Source organism: Aquarana catesbeiana, linkage group LG09, assembly GCF_042186555.1.
Source record: "Aquarana catesbeiana isolate 2022-GZ linkage group LG09, ASM4218655v1, whole genome shotgun sequence".
Lineage (NCBI taxonomy): Eukaryota > Metazoa > Chordata > Amphibia > Anura > Ranidae > Aquarana > Aquarana catesbeiana.
In genome coordinates, this window is record NC_133332.1 from 205,775,669 (window position 1) to 205,795,718 (window position 20,050).

The following is a 20,050-nucleotide window of genomic DNA, read 5'->3' on the forward strand; positions in this document are numbered from 1 at the left end:
GGCCCATGTGTATATTGGTCAGTCGGATGAGCTTGCTGGAAAACCAGCAGCCAACCAACTCCCAATCAGCGCTCTCAGCCAATGGCGGGGGAGGGGGTTCTCTGGTGGGCCATTGGAGAGGGCCATCTCCCTGTCAGAACACAACAGCTTAGTGGGGGAGATCGCTGTGCTTACTTCACACAGCGGCTCTGACCAGAGCTGACAGTGTTTTTTTCCTTCAACCACTGAGGTGAATGGACAAAAAAACCTATAGTTTGTACCAGGCTTCAGGCAATGAGCTAAGTTTGAAAAGACAGGACTGGCTGGGTGTGTAGCTAATTGAATTAACAGCAGGGGGTTAACCAGTCTTAAACACAAGTCTTGTGGGATAACAACTTCACAGACCTCCAGCAGAAAACCCCTCAGTACAGAAATACCCCCCAGCTCAGAATACTCATTACAGGTTTTATTACTAACATCTGTGTCTTCCTTTCTCAATAACAACCCATCCACTTATTTCTTATCCTGGCGTCACAGGGACAAGAAGTGAGATAAAATCTTTCCAACAGAGTCACGGTTAGCAATTAAAACTTAATAGAAATTTAACAATTTCCAAAAAAGTTTTGGCTACAGTTTGGCTTTAACCCCCTATACTAAACAGCTACCATCTGCAGTTCTCTTTCATTAGAAGCCAGAAGCCACAGCTTCAGTATTTTACAAGGGAAATGAGAACTGTACAATGTCTGACCAAAGGGGCTAAAATTCATAGAAAACGAATAATTTAGGACAAGTCCCTTTCAATGTCGCCTTTTGATGATTAGTCCTGGAGAGAGCAGGTGGATTATTTTTTTTATCTCAACTTCTAATAACAGTTTACTCAGAGAGGCGTCCTGCCTGCTTAGACTCTGGCGCTGGGAAGCTCCGTACAGATGGGATCTTGTATGGAATAGGATTGTGGCTGCAATGAGCCAGGATCATTAGGCTGTGATTAACAAGCTTTTATGAGCGATCGTTCGCTGTGGCTCTGATAATTAGGCATGCATGCTGTTTTTCTTTTCTGCAAAGTATTTCAAAGACGAGTCGCAATACCTTTTATCACCTCATTACCAGCCCCTCTCATATAACTGACGTGCGATATATAAATAAGAGGATCAAGTCTTGTTTAGGGCGTAAATCTGTCGCACTTGGGTTATGGTGTTTCTAAATTGATTCATTGCATGCTATACATGTATCTTTTATTTTGAGATTATCACATATTTCACAGGCATTGCCGTGTTTTGTGTTTATGGCGGCTTATGAGTGGCATAGAAAGAACCTTGAGGTGTGGGGGATGACAGCATGTAGAAATGTCACTTCAAAATGAATTTCACAGATTTCCATGATCACATGTGAGTTTTGATACTCACTGCCACACTATCGACATAATACAGAATGAAAACAAAGATTTGATTTCCCACAGTGAGAACAGCCACTGCGCACCTAAAAATATCTTGATTTGTTCAGCCAATTTTCGATTCTGTCAGTGTGCTCCAAGCTATTAGGGTGTTTCACAAGGATTGTTCACCTTCGTGCAGTGTCTTAAAGAGAGCTTAATTTTAAAGTGCATTTCCAGCTAAATTTTGTTTTGAATGGAACAGAGAAGTAGTAGAATCTGTGTCTGAAAAAACACACCAAAAATGCATGAAAAGCACATGCATTGCTGTGAACCTAGCCTAAATTCGCTTAAATTCTAATGGTTTTCTGTTTGTCACAACATGGTCTCCTGACATTTGCTTAAACCACTTCACCAACCTCCCACAGTGCATAAAGTCTGTAAAGCTGCTGCCTATAAAAAGCCAGAGTGGCTGGCAATAGGCATATGTGCCACTCACAAGGCAGTCTGATCTGAAGTTTCAGCTGTTGTGAAGGGGCGTTTGAGGAAGCACAGCTGTGACAGAAATAATTGTAGACTCAGAAAACAATGTCACACTTTTCAAGATAAAGCAGCCATGTGGGAACCGACAGCAGAAAAAAATGAAAAGAGGTAGGTGGGTAGCAACACCCAAACTGCTCATTTGAATTTGAAGTTTTTATTTTTCATATTAAATTTTCTCATCAGTATTACTAAAAAATATTCTTCTATTCTGCATAACCAAGCTTAAGTTTCTTTACAACAGAAAAAGATGATGCAACTCACTTTGAGCATGTACTAAATAATTACAGCAAAACATCTTTCTGAAACTGACATTAAAACTCTCTTATCAAGCACAGAGTTTGTCAGCTTTCAGCTTGGTAATCTGCATGGATGAAGAAGATGAAGGCGATGTGCCCTCATTCTGAGGAATCTGATCTGACTTTGATGATCAGAAAGTTGTCTTTAAACTAGCGGGAAGGCAAGAAGCCTGATGCCCTGGTTTAGTAAATTCAGGAAGTATTTTACTTATTTTGATAGCTATTAAAGGAAAGCAGCTGGAGGACAGAAGCCCAGGCGATCACTACTTGGGGTAATGTTTCTTTTACTCCTCTTCCAGCAAATGAAGTTCCAGATACACCCTGGATGTAAGAGACTAAGCCAGTTACACTACATCAGAGGTGATTTTCTGCAAAAAAGAAACAAACATATTGTATACTTGTGCAGCTCTAAGGCCTTGATTACATTACTTCCCCTTACCCTGCAAAGGCAGAGCAGGGGAGTACATATGCTGTGATCATGATGCTTTGCATCACAGTGCAGAAAAATTGATCCCTGCTGTTGCATTCAGCAGGCTGTACCACCCTCTGAACATGACCCATTCAGCTGAATGTGGATGCAATACACACGGTTGCAGTGTGCTTGTGCGTTATTTAAGGGTAGGGTGACCAGACGTCCCCGGCTTCCAGGGATAGTCCCCGGATTGCGGACACTGTCCCTGGATTGGATTTGAATTTTACCTCCCTATCCCTCCCTTTTCAGCCTGACCACAGCGGCGCCCACTGTCACAGGGATTGGAGCTTTGCTTGCAGTGCAGGGTCCTGTTTTGCGGCAGGGGGCAGGCCGGCTGTAAATTTAGGGGGGGCAGATAAATCCTGGTCCTCCTGACTCTAGACCTTGGCGCATGCTACGTTTCTGCATTCGAGAATGGTTTAAATCCACAAGGTAAGACAGCAATCAGGGACCTAAAAACGTAATTTCGATGAAGTCGTTGCGGTGCCTGTTCTTTTAACATTTGTAGTCCTATGACAGTTAGCAATTAATATTTGATTATTTATTTTTGAAAGTATCCTATGTGTTGTTACCATGCAATCTTTTACTGTTTTGAATTGTTAATTTTATTGTTGAACCGAAATTCTTTGGTAAGACTAAAATACAAAATATGCATTGAAATTATTTTTCTCTATCTCTATTACCTTCTTAACATTTGGAAGTCATATCCCCAAAAATTCTTAGAAATATCTTTTTTTTTTTTCCTTGTCAAAAGAAGTTTATTGAGTATACAATGTTATAAAGATACATAAAGTAAGTTTACAAGGATCTATAAAGTAAGCTTATTGTTTTACAGTAGGGTTTATATAGGTAAATATCATGAAATTTCAAATATTAAACATTGGGTTCACGTAAACCTAAATTAAAGATATATATCATTTCCTTAGTTACTTTTGTAGGTATTTAAATGATTTATACCTACTATACATATTGTTTACAAGTAGAGTGTATATAGGTCAAATAAATTCTGATAATGAGCTTTAATCGTAAGGTGGAGAAAAGGAAAGAGAAAGAAGAAAAAGGGTTGAAAGGTAGAGGTATGGTCCACAAGGTTGTCCCGCTCGTCAGTTTATTATTCTTTTTAGTTCTCTTTGAAGCCTTAGAATGGGTGTCTCTGTAAGTCATTTAATCTGTTACCATGGCAACAGGACAGAGTCATTGAAGTATGACAGGAACTGTTGTTTTATCCAAGGATGCCAAAGTTTTTCAAATTTTGGAATTTGATTTCGATCGATGGCTACCATCTTAGCATGGGACATTATATTATTCATTCTGTGAATTGTTTCTGCTAGTACCAATGTAGGAGATTTCCATGCCTTGGCCACTGTTTGTTTTGCAGCTGTTATTAGTTGGATCATAAGTTTGAATTGAGAGAGTGTTAACCATTCTGGTTTTAGATTAAGTAAAGTTAAATATGGATCTGGTTGTATTATTTTTTTAAATATTTTAGATGCAATCACGAAGACTTCCTTCCAGAAGGTTTGGATTACTGGGCACGTCCACCATATGTGTAAATATGTGCCTATTTCTGGGCATCCTCGAAAACAAAGAGCTGAGGTATTAGGTGAATATTTTGCCACTCTAGCGGGTACAAGGTACCAGCGAGTTAGGACTTTATAATTTGTCTCCAGTGCTAAGATGTTGGGTGAAGATGACTTAGATGTGAGCCATATGTTAGACCAGTCCGTGTCTTCTAAAGTTCGTCCCAGGTCCTCCTCCCACCTCTGAACGTAAGAGGGTCTATTAAGATTTGGTACTTCATATAATTGATTATAAAGTGATGAAATTGTACCTTTAGAAAATGGATCTTTTGTACAGATTGATTCAAAAATGGATAATTGGGATAATGGTGTATCCCCCTTTAGGAATGGTGTATAGAAATTTTTGATTTGGAGATATCTAAATATCTCAGAGTTTGGTAGATTATATTTTTCTCTAAGCGATGGGAATGAAAGGAATGATTTAGATGCTATGAAATCATTTAGTGTCTGAATGCCTGATGTTGTCCAAGCTTTAAAAGAATTTGGGTAGATCCATGCCGGATAAAAGGCCGGATTTCTGATAAAAGAAAGGAGAGGATTGTGTGGAGATTGTAACTGATATTTGGTTTTTAGTTTATCCCAGAGAGATAAGAAGTGTTTAGTTATGGGATTATGAATTTTAAAGCGGTCTTTAGGATCAAGCCATAATAAATTTGATATTAATAGAGGGTCATTTTCTGAAGCTTCTATAAATACCCATAATGGGATTTCCTGTTTTGCATGGTATTTGGACAGACTGGCCAAATGTGCTGCTCTGTAGTAGTTAGTAAAATTAGGGTATCCCAGGCCTCCTTTATTTTTGGGAAGATGTAGTGTGTGTATAGGTATACGTGGTTTAGAAGAGCCCCATATAAACGAAGTTGCTCTTTTTTGTACTATTCTCAAAAAATAGGAAGGAATTGGAATAGGGAGGACTCTGAATAGATAAAGCAATTTGGGTAGAATAGTCATTTTGATTGCATTAATCTTCCCTATTCAGGATAAAGGAAGTTGCGACCATTGTTTTATTAGATTTGTGATCTGTCTTAATACAGGAGGATAATTGGTTGAGAATAAGTCAGAATGAGATGCTGTTAAATGAATTCCAAGATATGGGATTGATTTTTCTGCCCATGTGAATGGGAGTGCAGCCCTAGCCGGGATCAATTCCATGTTTGTGAGTGAAATATTAAGCACTAGGCATTTCTTAGGATTAATCATAAGGCCGGATAGGGCTGCAAATCCATCAAGAGCTGGTATTAAGTTAGGACCAGAGACCTGTGGTGATGATAGAAAAAGTAATATATCGTCTGCAAATATACATAATTTGTGTGTAATACCTCCTACTTCAATGCCAGTTATAGTTTGGTTTGTTCTGATGTATTGCGCCATGGGTTCGAGTATAAGGGCAAATAATAAGGGAGATAATGGGCAACCCTGTCGGGTACCTCTTTCGATATTAAAGGCTTCAGATTTGTATCCAACATATTTTATATAGGCTTTGGGTTTATTATATAATGCTTTGATCCATGTTAAAAAGTGGGGTCCAAAACCCCATTTTTGTAATGAATATTGCATATATTGCCAGGATACTATGTCAAATGCCCTCTTAATATCGAGAGATAGAAAACATAAAGGGATTTTCCGTTTTTTAGCAATATGTGCCAATAACACTGCCCTGCGTATATTATCGCCTGCCTGTCTATTTGGCATGAAGCCTACTTGATCTCTATGTATTAATTTTCCTATAATGCTATTGAGGCGTTTTGCTATTATTTTTGCTAATAATTTAATATCAAGGTTTAACAGAGAGATAGGCCGATAATTCACACAGGAAGTATCATCAGAAAGGGGTTTTGGGATCATACAAACAATTGCCATTAGGGTTTCTTGCCGAAAAGAATGTCCATCTAGAAGTTTGTTAAAAGTTTCAGTGAGAATGGGAGAGAGTATTTCTGAGAATGTTTTATAGTATAAAGCCGAGTAGCCGTCTGGGCCTGGTCTTTTGTTAAGTTTTAGGTCTTTTATGGCGTTAGCAACTTCATCTATAGTTATAGGCTCATCCAAACTGCTTTTTTGATTCTGAGATAACTCAGGTAAGGTTATTTTTGAGAAGAAGGATTCAGCCTCTGTAGGATTAAATTCATTGTTTGTCTTGTATAAAGTTGCGAGATGTGAGTGAAATTTATGGACTATTTTAACTGGATTACAAGTGTAAACATTTTTTGATAATTTCAAACGTATTGGTTTGAAAGATTTGTTAGTTGAATTTAATGCCCGAGCCAAATATGTACCTGGTTTGTTTGTATTCATGTAGAAATTGTGTTTGGAGCGTTTGAGGGATTTATCAACTGACTCAGTGAGAAATAGATTGTATTCCAATCTAGATTTTTCCAGATGAGATTTTGTACTCTGAGATGGATTATCTTGAAATGATATGTAGGCTACATTAAAATTGAGTTCTAGTTTTTTTGCTAGATTTTTGCGTTCCCGTTTAAATAGTGCCATTTGTCTTTGTATTGTACCACGCAAGACAGGCTTATGAGCTTCCCACAGTGTTATTGGGGAGATGTCTGTTGTATTATTAATTGATATGTATTCCTTTAAAGCTTGTTCAATGGCCATCTGATGTAGTGGGTGTTTGAGCATTATGTCCGGTAAGTACCACGTTGGGTCATGCGCTTTTGGTATGGCTGAGGCTATAGTAGTGTATACTGCATTATGGTCAGACCACGGAATCGGAATTATATCTGATGCAATAATTTCTGGTATCATTCCTATTGTTAGAAAAATATGATCTATTCTGGTGAAGGTTTGATGAGGGTGCGAGAAATAAGTGAATTTCTTTTTCATTGGGTTACTTTCTCTCCATGAATCTACCAGAATGTATTTGGAAAGAAGTTGAGAAAAAGGTAATCTAGAGGTTATTTTGGATGGTGTAAAAGGTGATTTATCTAGATATGGGAGGAGGACCTGGTTCGAATCCCCACACATTATCACTGTTCCTATTTTGTGTGTATTAATCACTTGTAATATATGTGAGAGGAATGGTGTAGGTTGTTTGTTAGGAGCGTAGTAGGAAATCACCGTGATTGCTGTATCCATTATATAACCCATGAGTATCAGGTATCTACCTTCTGGGTCTTTAATTTCTGATGATAAGGTGAATGGTGTGGATCGGTGAAATGCAATTAGAGTTCCCCTTTGCTTGGTACAGGCAGAAGCCGTGTAAATTTGTTGATAAAAAGGAGAAATATATTTTGGAGTAGAATCTTTGGTGAAGTGTGTTTCTTGGAGGCATACTATGTGAGCCTTCTTGTTATGGAAAGTACGGAAGGCTTTGGTCCTTTTTTGAGGGACATTTATTCCCTGAACATTCAGGAAAAGTATATTCAGTGGTGCCATGGCAATAGATCAAATAGTTTTGACTTACTTTTTGTTATGCAGAGCTGACTGCGCAGATCAACCTGTGTGGACTGAAGAGATGAATAGATAGAAAAGAAACCAGTGAATTCTGGAGTAAAGAGTAAACGAAAAACATATGAGATTAGATGATACATTGTATAAATTATTTTTTGCAAGTAATCACAATTTACCCGTGAAAGAGAATAAATATCTCTCTCAGGGGAATAAGTGCCTTCGTCACACTCCCACATAATATGGTTGGGAGAATGAGGAGGGCTAATGGGGGTACACGGATCTTCCGCTTACAGGAGAGAAGTGCTATGTCAAAAGACATCAAAATGATGTTTCATTAATTGGAGTGCAGAATATAGTTTTTGTTGAAATTATTTATTCCAGGGTGGTTGTATATGGTTAGTCTTGCCCTAGGCTAAATAATTCAGTTAGAAAGGTACTGTTAATAACATTGGTATTGATGAAGATAGTTTGAATTATTTTGGGATTTTAACCCTTTTAGAGTAAACAATTACATATTTTATTCATATGCAACTGTTTAGAAATGTTAACTCATAAAATTGAGGTTGTATTGCTTCAGATTAGAATAAACAAAAACATAATTCTAGGAACTAGTTAGGTAATAATATATTTGTTTTAAGAAAAGAAAGAAAAAGCTTCCATTACTTCTGGATTATTGAACATATTTGTCCTAAAAAGTAATAAATCTATTGTTATTACCTGATAATATATTACTGAACAAGAATTTCCTTATTTCACTTATATATTCTAAGGCTATATGAATCAGAAGTAATAAGAAATATAACTGGAATGTAACATGATCCCACACAGTGTGTGACTATCAGAATGCAGTTACATTCAGTTATAAATATAGGTTTTTTTATAGAGAACCATCTCTTAGTATAATAAATGAAGAGATATCAGGAATTAGGATGTCAGTCCATTGAATCTTCTTGGTTCATGGATGATGTGGCATAACGGCCTCTTTTGTGAGAATGATGATTCCCATTTTGTTCTGAAATTTTCTGGGTGCTGCCTGAAGGTGAAGATGATGCCATTCTTCTGCGTGTGGGAGTGTTGCTGCTTGTGGGTTCTGTCAGATTTAATTTTAAAAGGGTTTGTTGTAGTTCATCTGCTGATCTGCTTCTGTAAATTGTACCTTGGTAGTTAAATCTGACTGAAAAGGGGAAGCCCCATTGATACATAATGTTGTGACGTTGCAGTTCCATTAGTTGGGGTTTCATGGATCGTCTTTTAGTAATAGTAAGTTGGGATAGGTCAGCAAAAATTTGATAATTGTGTCCTTGAAAATTAAGTTCCTTTTTTTCTCTTGCAGCAATTAGTATTTGTTCTTTTGTTCTATAATAATGAAATTTTGTGATTATATCACGTGGGGGTCCATCTTTCTTTTTGGCTGTGAGGGCTCTGTGTACTCTGTCCAGTTCTAAACGTTCAATAGGGATATCTGGCTTTAGTTCTTGTAATAGAGCAGTAATGGTAGATTGCAGGTCTGTCACAGTTTCAGGTATTCCCCTTATGCGCAAGTTTGAACGTCTGGCTCTATTTTCGTAATCTTCGAGCTTAGTTTGAAGTATTAAATTCTCTTTTTTTAATTGTTCCAATTCTGTTATATTTTCTTGGGTTGTAATTTCAATTTCATCCATTTTTATTTCTAAGGCTGTGGTGCGGTTTCCCAGCTCTCTTATTTCTTTGGTTAGGCTTTTTGTTATTTGGTCTGAGGTTTGTTTTAAAGCCTTATGAAGCATCTTTTCAAATTGTAATAATATTACTGGGGATACTGAGGAGGCTTGTGGAGAAGTTTGTGAGAGGATTTGTTCTGTATCTGACTCAAATGGAGAGTCTTGCTGTGACATTTTCTGTCTGTGAGAGCGCCCTGATGCTGTATTTTGTGAGGTGACTGGAGCTGCTTCAGCTGCAGTGAGTGCCTGTGAGCTCTTTGTGAGGTGATTTTTATTTCTGCCACGGTTTCCTCCCAGTACCATATTTCCTGCCCAAACTTTCACAGTTTGTTCCCTGGGGCAAAAAGGTTCAAATGGATACCTTTTGAGCCTGCAGGCTCCGCTTTGTCCTTCTCTTCTCTCCTCAGCGGTGTGGAGCTCTAACAATGCATGTCTGCTCCGCTAGGCTCCGCCTCAAAATATCTTTTTTTTAATCTCCCGGACGAAAATGTGAGAAATTAGGATTAGGTCTCCATTCTCGCTTTGCTACCCCAAGGCAACATGTACTAAAAAGTTTTTTTTTTTTTTTTTAATAATAGTAGAAATGAAAATATATGCCAGCAAAGGTGTACTAACTATGTGCGGATCATTGAAACATCCGTCAGAAAGGGTTACCCCTATATGGTCTGTTGTATTACTACTAAATATTAAACCAGGGGGGTCGCTAGAAAAATTCAGCCATGTATGCTACACACCCTACATATAAAGCTAGTATATGAGATAAATAATCTATTAATCTAAATAAAAATCATGTACCTACATCTTACGCTATTGCTGGGCGTCTTCCTAGGTCTGAATGTGACCCATAATCCCGGGGCGACTGTGTTCAGGGGGAGCTAAAAAAGAGGGGAGGGAAAATAGTATCCCTAGTTGAGCTAGGGGGGATTGTAACCGGTGGAGTAGGAGACGGGTGCCCACTGTTAGGTTATGGGGGGCGTATGTCCCATAGATGTGGGACACTATTACATATATTAGATTAAACACAACAGCATCCGGTGGGCAGAATTGTACCCCATCCGGCACTAGTGCACAGAGTTATCTAAGGGGCTGGTGCATTAATTGAAAAGATGTCATATTAACTTTATTGTGTGTATCCCAAGGAGAAGATATATGATATTGGTTGTGAGTGAAAATAACTAATAGGCCATACACCTTTTCCAAGAGCCATTTCTATTCATTAGGCCCAACTGTATGTGTTATCACCTTCTTAATCTATGTTAGGTATTCAGGGGTTTGCTATAAAGTAGTTCAGATCAATATCTAGGTTCAGTCCTTTGGGGGCAAGGGACCCCAGCTGATATATCCAGCTAGTTTCATTCCTGGAGATTAGGGTTTCCCTATTAACCCCCCCCCCTCCAGTGTTCTTGTACTGAGTCAATCCCATAGAAAATGAGCCCACTTGGATCTCGGTGGTGGGCCTCATCAAAATGTCTTGACAAGCTGTGATTGGGAAAACCTTTTCTGATGTTTTTGATATGCTCCCGTATCCGGACAAATAGGGGGCGGGTGGTTCTGCCCACATACTGAAGGTGACAGGGGCATTCAATGATGTATGTGACATGTGTACTCCAGCATGTAATTAATTGCTTGATGTGGTATTCCTTATGGTCAGTGAGCGATTTGAATGTGGTCTTCTTTCTTGGTTGTCTTTTGCTAACCTTGCAGGGTAGACATCTTTGGCATCTATAGAACCCCTTGAGATCAGGGAGAATTTTGATCGGTTTGGGGGGATCTATAGCATTGCGTACCATATGGTTCCTCAGGGTGGGTGCCCTTCTGTATATGAATTTGGGTTTTGTGGGCAGGATTTTAGATAGTACACGATCCTCTTTTAATATCGGCCAATATTTTTTCACAATCCGTTCAAAATCTTTGAACTGGCTGTTAAATCCGGTTATGAAAGCTATATCGGTTGGTTTGTTCGTCCTATTATTCTTTTTGTGAAATAGAGTATTTCTATCCATTGCCATGATTTCTGTTTTAAGCTTCAAGAGACTTTCAGATCCATAACCCTTTTCATAGAACCTATTGATTAAAATATCGGCCTGAGCATTGAAATCTTCAATTGTGTCACAGTTACGGCGTATCCGCATTAGTTGGCCTTTGGGAATGTTACACTTCCACCGTAGATGGTGGCAGCTCGAAATGGGGATGTACCCGTTCCGATCGGTCGCCTTAAAAAATGTACGAGTGGATAAGGTGTCCCCTACTTTGAAGATCTCCAAGTCTAAGTAGTCTATTTTCTGATCACTCCACTTTCCTGTGAACGTGATTCCGTAGCTGTTTGTGTTCAAATCTTCAAGAAATTTACTAAAGCTATCTGGTGTTCCATCCCAGAGTATTAACAAATCATCAATGTATCTTCTGTACATCTTGATCTGAGGGATATTCTTACTGTAAATGTACTTATCCTCCCACATGTTCATAAATAGGTTCGCTACGCTTGGAGCGTAGCGAGCTCCCATCGCAACACCCTTTGTTTGTACATAGTACTCCTTGTCGTACCAAAAGTAGTTACACTCCATGGCCAGTTTTAGGCCCTCTAGGATGTAATTAATTTGTTGTTGCTTCATCCCTGTGTGGGCATGTAATGCTTTCTCCACTCCTAAGAGGCCATCTTTTTGTTCGATACTTGTATATAATGAGTTGACATCTATTGTAGCAAGCAACCATTGTTCCGCACCTTGTATACTCTGGAGCTCTTGGATAAGTTGCATGCTGTCCCGAAGATAAGATTTGCCTTCTTGTACCAAAGGTTTAAGATATTTATCCAGGTACTCCCCAAGTCTAGAGAAGACCGAATTGCTTCCACTAATAATGGGTCTCCCCAGGGGTTTTTCCAGTCTTTTGTGAATCTTAGGTGTATAGTATATCACTGGTGTTTTAGTGGAATTTGAGACCAGATATTCCGCTTCTTTGGGGTTGAGGATGCCCTTCCTTTTCCCTTTTTCCAAAAAGCTCTTTAGTTTCTTCTCATATCTTTTCTTGGGATTTCCTTTCAGTTTCATATAGGTATTTTCTGTGTTTAATAGGTTGGTCATCTCTTCTTGGTAGTCTTTTTTATTTAGGATTACCAATCCTCCCCCTTTATCTGCGGGCCGTATTATCACCTCATGCTTGCTTCCTATTTCTTTAATAGTTCTCCATATATTACGTGCTTTCTTATTGCCTTTCCCCAGTGATTTGATATCATCCTTTTTTACCTAATAGGATATACATATATCTATTTTTTCCCCTTTCTGTTTATTTCTTTTACCTGTCCACTTTCACATCACATATTTGTGAACACGTTTAGGGATTTTTATACCTTTCATGTTGAGGGAAAGGAGTTTAGTTTAATATACAATATTTCCTTTTAATCACTAGTGCCTTTATGGTAACGCCACCACCCCTTCTTTTTCCTTATTTATACATGTAAGTTCCCTTGGGAACCCATCGGGGAGGCTGCAACCTTCTATCCTAAGAACTACTCCAAAATATTATAACAAGGAGAAAGTTCAAATTAAAGGGGATTCAAACCAACATAATGGAGATAAAAAAAACCTACTCGTACCTTATGTCCATTTAAATGAATATAAGGATAAGGAGAAAGAGCTCCAAGAATCCATCAAAAAATATGATAGTGCCACTCAGGCCAAAAAACAGAAAAAATTTAAGAGAGATGTTTTGGATTATAAAAATTCCAAAGTATATAAATGGCAAGTGTTACTGGAAGACCAACAAGATGAACTAGAAGACCTCTCTATGGATGAAAGTTCTGAAGAACCTACATCAACCCGCCCCTTAGGGATGTTGGGGTTCACACCCCGAAGAACTGAAGTAGCTAGCAATCCACCTTACAGCCAGGAAAGACCTGGACCCTCTAATAGGTACCCAGGAAGGAGGGAAGATAGAAGAGATGAATATCAAGTGCTCCCAGCCTATAGAACCCAGATCAACAATCGATATAATGTACCTATATATAATAGGTTTTCACCACTAAGGAGGTATGAACAGAGGGGCCCCCGTTCTCCTTATAGGAGGGATTATGAGGATGAAAGGGGTTTTCCCAGGGCTACCCATCTGGACAGGCCACCTGGTAGATGGAGACCCCGTATTCCCTACAGGAATTCTGGATGGAGAGGACAGAATGGGAACAGAGGAAGACCCCCAGGAGAAAATCATCAGTATGTGAGGGAAGACAGAGCCCCGACCGAACATCAGGATTATGGAGACAACACACGCCCTGGAACCAGGAGAGATCATCACCAGAGAAGAAACACGGGACCCACACAGAGAAACCCAGAAAGAGAAAACAGACAAGAAAAAGAAGAGGAGGCAAGAAGAAGAAAAAGAAGGCGAGAATATTAGGCCAAGGAATTTTTAATCTCAGCAATATACAGTTTTCTAAAGAGGAGTTGGAAGTGCTAGAATTAGGGCTTAAGTATGCCCCTGACAAGCCCATGGATAAGTTTGAGGTCTACATTGACCTCCAAAGGTTTTTGAGGAGACTCAATATAAAGAAACACTTTGCCATGAACACGGTGAATGGGAGAAGGGAAGACTCAGAGTACATACAGACAAACCTTAGAAACAATTCCATCTTCAATCCGAAAATGCCTGGCAACCAATGCATAAGTGCATTTAAGAAGATGGTATAGGATGGTATCAAATCACTGGGGAAAGGCAATAAGAAAGCACATAATATCTGGAGAACTATTAAAGAAATAGGAAGCAAGCATGAGGTGATAATACGGCCCGCAGATAAAGGGGGAGGATTGGTAATCCTAAATAAAAAAGACTACCAAGAAGAAATGAACAACCTATTAAACACAGAAAATACCTATATGAAATTGAAAGGAAATCCCAAGAAAAGATATGAGAAGAAACTAAAGAGCTTTGTGGAAAAAGGGAAAAGGCAGGGGATTCTCAACCCCAAAGAAGCAGAATATCTGGTCTCAAATTCCACTAAAACACCAGTGATATACTATACACCTAAGATTCACAAAAGACTGGAAAAACCCCTGGGGAGACCCATTATTAGTGGAATCAATTCGGTTTTCTCTAGACTTGGGGAGTACCTGGATAAATATCTTAAACCTTTGGTACAAGAAGGCAAATCTTATCTTCGGAACAGCATGCAACGTATTCAAGAGCTCCAGAGTATACAAGGTGCGGAACAATAGTTGCTTGCTACAATAGATGTCAACAAGTATCGAACAAAAAGATGGCCTCTTAGGAGTGGAGAAAGCATTACATGCCCACACAGGGATGAAGCAACAACAAATTAATTACATCCTAGAGGGCCTAAAACTGGCCATGGAGTATAACTACTTTTGGTACGACATGGAGTACTATGTACAAACAAAGGGTGTTGCGATGGGAGCTCGCTACGCTCCAAGCGTAGCGAACCTATTTATGAACATGTGGGAGGATAAGTACATTTACAGTAAGAATATCCCTCAGATCAAGATGTACAGAAGATACATTGATGATTTGTTAATACTCTGGGATGGAACACCAGATAGTTTTTGTAAATTTCTTGAAGATTTGAACACAAACAGCTACGGAATCACGTTCACAGGAAAGTGGAGTGATCAGAAAAAAGACTACTTAGACTTGGAGATCTTCAAAGTAAGGGACACCTTATCCAATCGTACATTTTTTAAGGCGACCGATTGGAACGGGTACATCCCCATTTCGAGCTGCCACCATCCACGGTGGAAGTGTAACATTCCCAAAGGTCAACTAATGCGGATATGCCGTAACTGTGACACAATTGAAGATTTCAATGCTCAGGCCGATATTTTAATCAATAGGTTCTATGAAAAGGGTTATGGATCTGAAAGTCTCTTGAAGCTTAAAACAGAAATCATGGCAATGGATAGAAATACTCTATTTCACAAAAAGAATAATAGGATGAACGAACCAACCGATATAGCTTTCATAACCGGATTTAACAGCCAGTTCAAAGATTTTGAACGGATTGTGAAAAAATATTGGCCGATATTAAAAGAGGATCGTGTACTATCTAAAATCCTGCCCACAAAACCCAAATTCATATACAGAAGGGCACCCACCCTGAGGAACCATCTTGTACGCAATGCTATAAGATCCCCCCAAACCGATCAAAATTCTCCCTGATCTCAAGGGGTTCTATAGATGCCAAAGATGTCTACCCTGCAAGGTTAGTAAAAGACAACCAAGAAAGAAGACCACATTCAAATCGCTCACTGACCATAAGGAATACCACATCAAGCAATTAATTACATGCCGCAGTAAACATGTCACATATATCATTGAATGCCCCTTTCACCTTCAGTATGTGGGCAGAACCACCCGCCCCCTCTTTGTCCGGATACTGGAGCATAAGGTTTTCCCAATCACAGCTTGTCAAGACATTTTGATGAGGCCCACCACCGAGATCCAAGTGGGCTCATTTTCTATGGGATTGACTCAGTACAAGAACACTGGAGGGGGGGTAATAGGGAAACCCTAATCTCCAGGAATGAAACTAGCTGAATATATCAGCTGGGGTCCCTTGCCCCCAAAGAACTGAACCTAGATATTGATCTGAACTGCTTTATAGCAAACCCCTGAATACCTAACATAGATTAAGAAGGTGATAACACATACAGTTGGGCCTAATGAATAGAAATGGCTCTTGGAAAAGGTGTATGGCCTATTGGTTATTTTCACTCACAACCAATATCATATATCTTCTCCTTGGGATACACACAATAAAGTTAATATGACATCTTTTCAATTAATGCACCAGCCCCTTAGATAACTCTGTGCACTAGTGCCGGGTGGGGTACAATTCTGCCCACCGGATGCTGTTGTGTTTATCTAATATATTTAATAGTGTCCCACATCTATGGGACATACTCCCCCCATAACCTAACAGTGGGCACCCGTCTCCTACTCCACCGGATACAATCCCCCCTAGCTCAACTAGGGATACTATTTTCCCTACCTTCTTTTTTAGCTCCCCCTGAGCACAGTCGCCCCGGGATTATGGGTCACATTCATACCTAGGAAGATGCCCAGCAATAGCGTAAGATGTAGGTACATGATTTTGATTTAGATTAATAGATTATTTATCTCATATACTAGCTTTATATGTAGGGTGTGTAGCATACATGGCTGAATTTTTCTAGCAACCCCCCTGGTTTAATATTTAGTAGTAATATAACAGACCATATGGGGGTAGCCCTTTCTGACGGATGTTTCAATGATCCGCACATAGTTAGTACACCTTTGCTAGCATATATTTTCATTTCTACTATTATAAAAAAAAAACAAAAAAAACTTTTTAGTACATGTTGCCTTGGGGTAGCAAAGGGAGAATGGAGACCTAATCCATATTTCGACGTTATTGTCTATTGTGCACCTTTCCATCTATATGCAGCTTTTTACATGCACCTTAGTGTTAAATACACCATTACATATGGATGCACACAACTGACATCCGGTATTGCCTCAGCCTTATCTCATTGCTGGGGGGTATGTAGTTCATGATTGGGATGGTCCCTATATATATTTTTTAAGTTTAAGTTATTATATATTATTTATGGGGTGATTACCCACATTGTTTAGTCACTTATTGTGCATTTCATCTACTTGGGTAATCTGCATGTATTTATGGTTCTTAATTAGAAGTATAATGTCCCATTTACAATCTATTATTGAGCCTATATGCAGTACCTGCAGTGACCATTTGGCAGGTTTTTTTTCTCTCTAATCTAAATTAGTTTATCCCTAATTTTAATTCTTAGTCTTTACCTTCTTCGTCCATCCAATTATCTCCTTTTATCCACTTGGAACGCAGATGGTACGCACGCCACGGACCGGCTTACTGCTTACCGTACATGCAATTCCTTGCCTATGTTACCATCGCCAACAGCGATTGTCTTTTAATATATTTTTTAAATAAAATCCTGTTTAATACTACACTATGGGAGCCCCTTGTTTTTTCCTGTGAGGATCGTGCTGCCTGCTGTTGTGGAAGGACCTGGGAAGCCCTGATTGGAGGATTACCTGAAATCTTACTATACAGGCGTAAAGGGACATGGCGGTATAGAAGATACAGCACGGCCTACCAAGGTGAAGATCCAATTGGAGTTGCCCACTCTTGTGCCTACTACCCCTGCAGAGGTAACTACCTTTGGTGAGTGGGGACCCATTGGGGGAGCACTACAGTCCTACAGTCACCATATCTGTGTTGCACTGAAGTCACCTGGCTCTTGGACACTTGGGATCATATTTTTTCTTCTTTTTTAATTTATTGATTGATTGACATTTTTGCACATTTTTATAGTCATTTATGGTCAGTGTTTTTGGACTTTTTATTGAACACTCACCATTACTAATTATTAACTTTGGATTGTATTGCACATTTTTTAGGGTGTGTTTATATTAATTTAGCTTTTTACACATATTATATGTGGTGAACTTATATATTTAATCACTCATTTATTATGGTCTATTGATTATGTTTATAATGGTTTTTGGGCTGGTTGGATGAGGGTGGACATGCATCTCATTAACCTCTTATTTAGGTTGTTTATTAGTTCTAATTAGACACACCTAATACACTTTTTTACCTAATAGGGTATACATATATCTATTTTTTCCCCTTTCTGTTTATTTCTTTTACACGTCCACTTTCACATCACATATTTGTGAACACGTTTAGTGATTTTTATACCTTTATGGTGAGGGAAAGGAGTTTAGTTTAATTTACAATATTTCCTTTTAATCACTAGTGCCTTTATGGTAGCGCCACCACCCCTTCTTTTTCCTTATTTATACATGTAAGTTCCCTTGGGAACCCATCAGGGGAGGCTGCAACCTTCTATCCTAAGCGCGGAATTTTAATATTTACGACAATTCATTATAGCTGCGAGTAGTTTTAAATGACTTTTTTTTCGTTTAGAAATGTCATTTTGCTGTCAGACTGTTCTAAATACGGGAAACATGCGCCACTTTACAGGCATACTATAGACACCCCCCAGGTATGAAATTTAAAGGAACATCACACTTTTATTGTTTCACTTTGAGCATTATTAAAATCACTGCTCCCATTTTTAAAACTTTTTTTTGCATTGATACTTGTCCCCTGGGGCAGGACCCAGGTCCCCAAACACTTTTTATGACAATAACTTGCATATTAACCTTTAAAATTAGCACTTTTGATTTCTCCCATAGACTTTTAAAGGGTGTTCCGCGGCTTTCGAATTTGCCGCGAAAACCCCAAATTGTTCGCTATTCAGCGAACGGGCAAACAGCCAATGTTTGAGTCGAACTCATGTTCGACCCAAACATAAAGCCCATCCCTAATAATCACCATAAAGATGAAAATGAAACAGAAAAAGAGGAAACAAGAAAAAACAAAAAACAAAATAGGAAATGTGTGTGCGCGTATATATATATATATATATATATATATATATATATATCTATATATATACACACACACACACACACACAACCATTGGTCACCAGACTTCCCAGTTATTTAAAGAACACTAATCATCTCCTAACGATTGCCAACAACTTACACTGGGATGAACAGTATATGTGGATTACTTGTGATGTCCGCAGTCTCTATTCCTCATAAACTGACTATTCTAGCAGTTAAGTTCTATTCAGAACAATTTACAGAGCTTAAAGTGGAAGTTTGCTTGTTTATATTGGATGTTCTTGAATATCTGCTTACTCACAATTTCTTCATGTTTAACGGGGAGTACTACCTACAAAGGTGCGGTGCTGCGAAGGGGGCAAAGTTTTGCCCTCCCTCGCCAATTTGTACATGGCGTGGTGGGAATGGAGCAGTATCTTTGGAAGTAACAATCCATTTAGGCAATACATCAAAGCTTTCCATTGATAATTAGATGACCTATTATTTGTAGTGGATGAACTCATGGGTAGCCTTAAATCTTTCTTAGAATATCTAAATGCCAATGAAAAGGTTTTTAAATTTACTGGTCAAGGAGACAAAAAGGAAATGTGCTTTTTGGATGTTCGACTATGTAGCGATGGACATCTAATAAATACAAATTTGTATAGGAAACCACTTTTGGGCAACACCCTACTAATGACTAAATCGGGACATCCAAAACACACAATTAAGGGTATCCCTATTTTTATGAGTATGCCGAATATGTAGTGACCAACTAGCCTTTGAAAAGGAAGCCTATGTTCTTTATCAGCATTTTCTGGAGAGGGGCTATCCCAAATGGATGTTGGACAGGGCTTGGACCACAGCATCCTCTAAACGTTGTGAGGATCTTTTAAAGGGTAATAAGATTAAGGACAACTCTTAACAGCATTTTACCAAAAATAATCTTACACTAACACCACCATATACAGTTGTGTGAAAAAGTATGCCCCTTTCCTGATTTTTTATTTTTTTGCATATTTCTCACACTTAAATGATTCAGATCATCAAATTTTAATATTACACAAAGATAACCCGAGTAAATCCAAGATGCAGATTTTAAATTTTTATTTTATTAAGGGAAAAAAGCTGTTCAAACCTGCCTAGCCCTATGTGAAAAAGTAATTGCCCCCTCCCATACTGAATCATGAATGAACTGTGATTAACCACAATTTTTTGGAAAGCCGAGTTAAATTTCACTTGCCATACCCAAGCCTGATTACTGCCAGACCCGTTGAATTAAGAAATCACA

The 20,050-nt window shown here is 38.7% G+C and overlaps 1 long non-coding RNA gene across 1 annotated transcript in view; it reads right to left on the minus strand.

Moving 5' to 3' along the window:
- Positions 1-20,050, minus strand: part of LOC141108218 (uncharacterized) — a 753,340-nt gene that overhangs the window by 295,602 nt on the left and 437,688 nt on the right. The window lies entirely within an intron of this gene.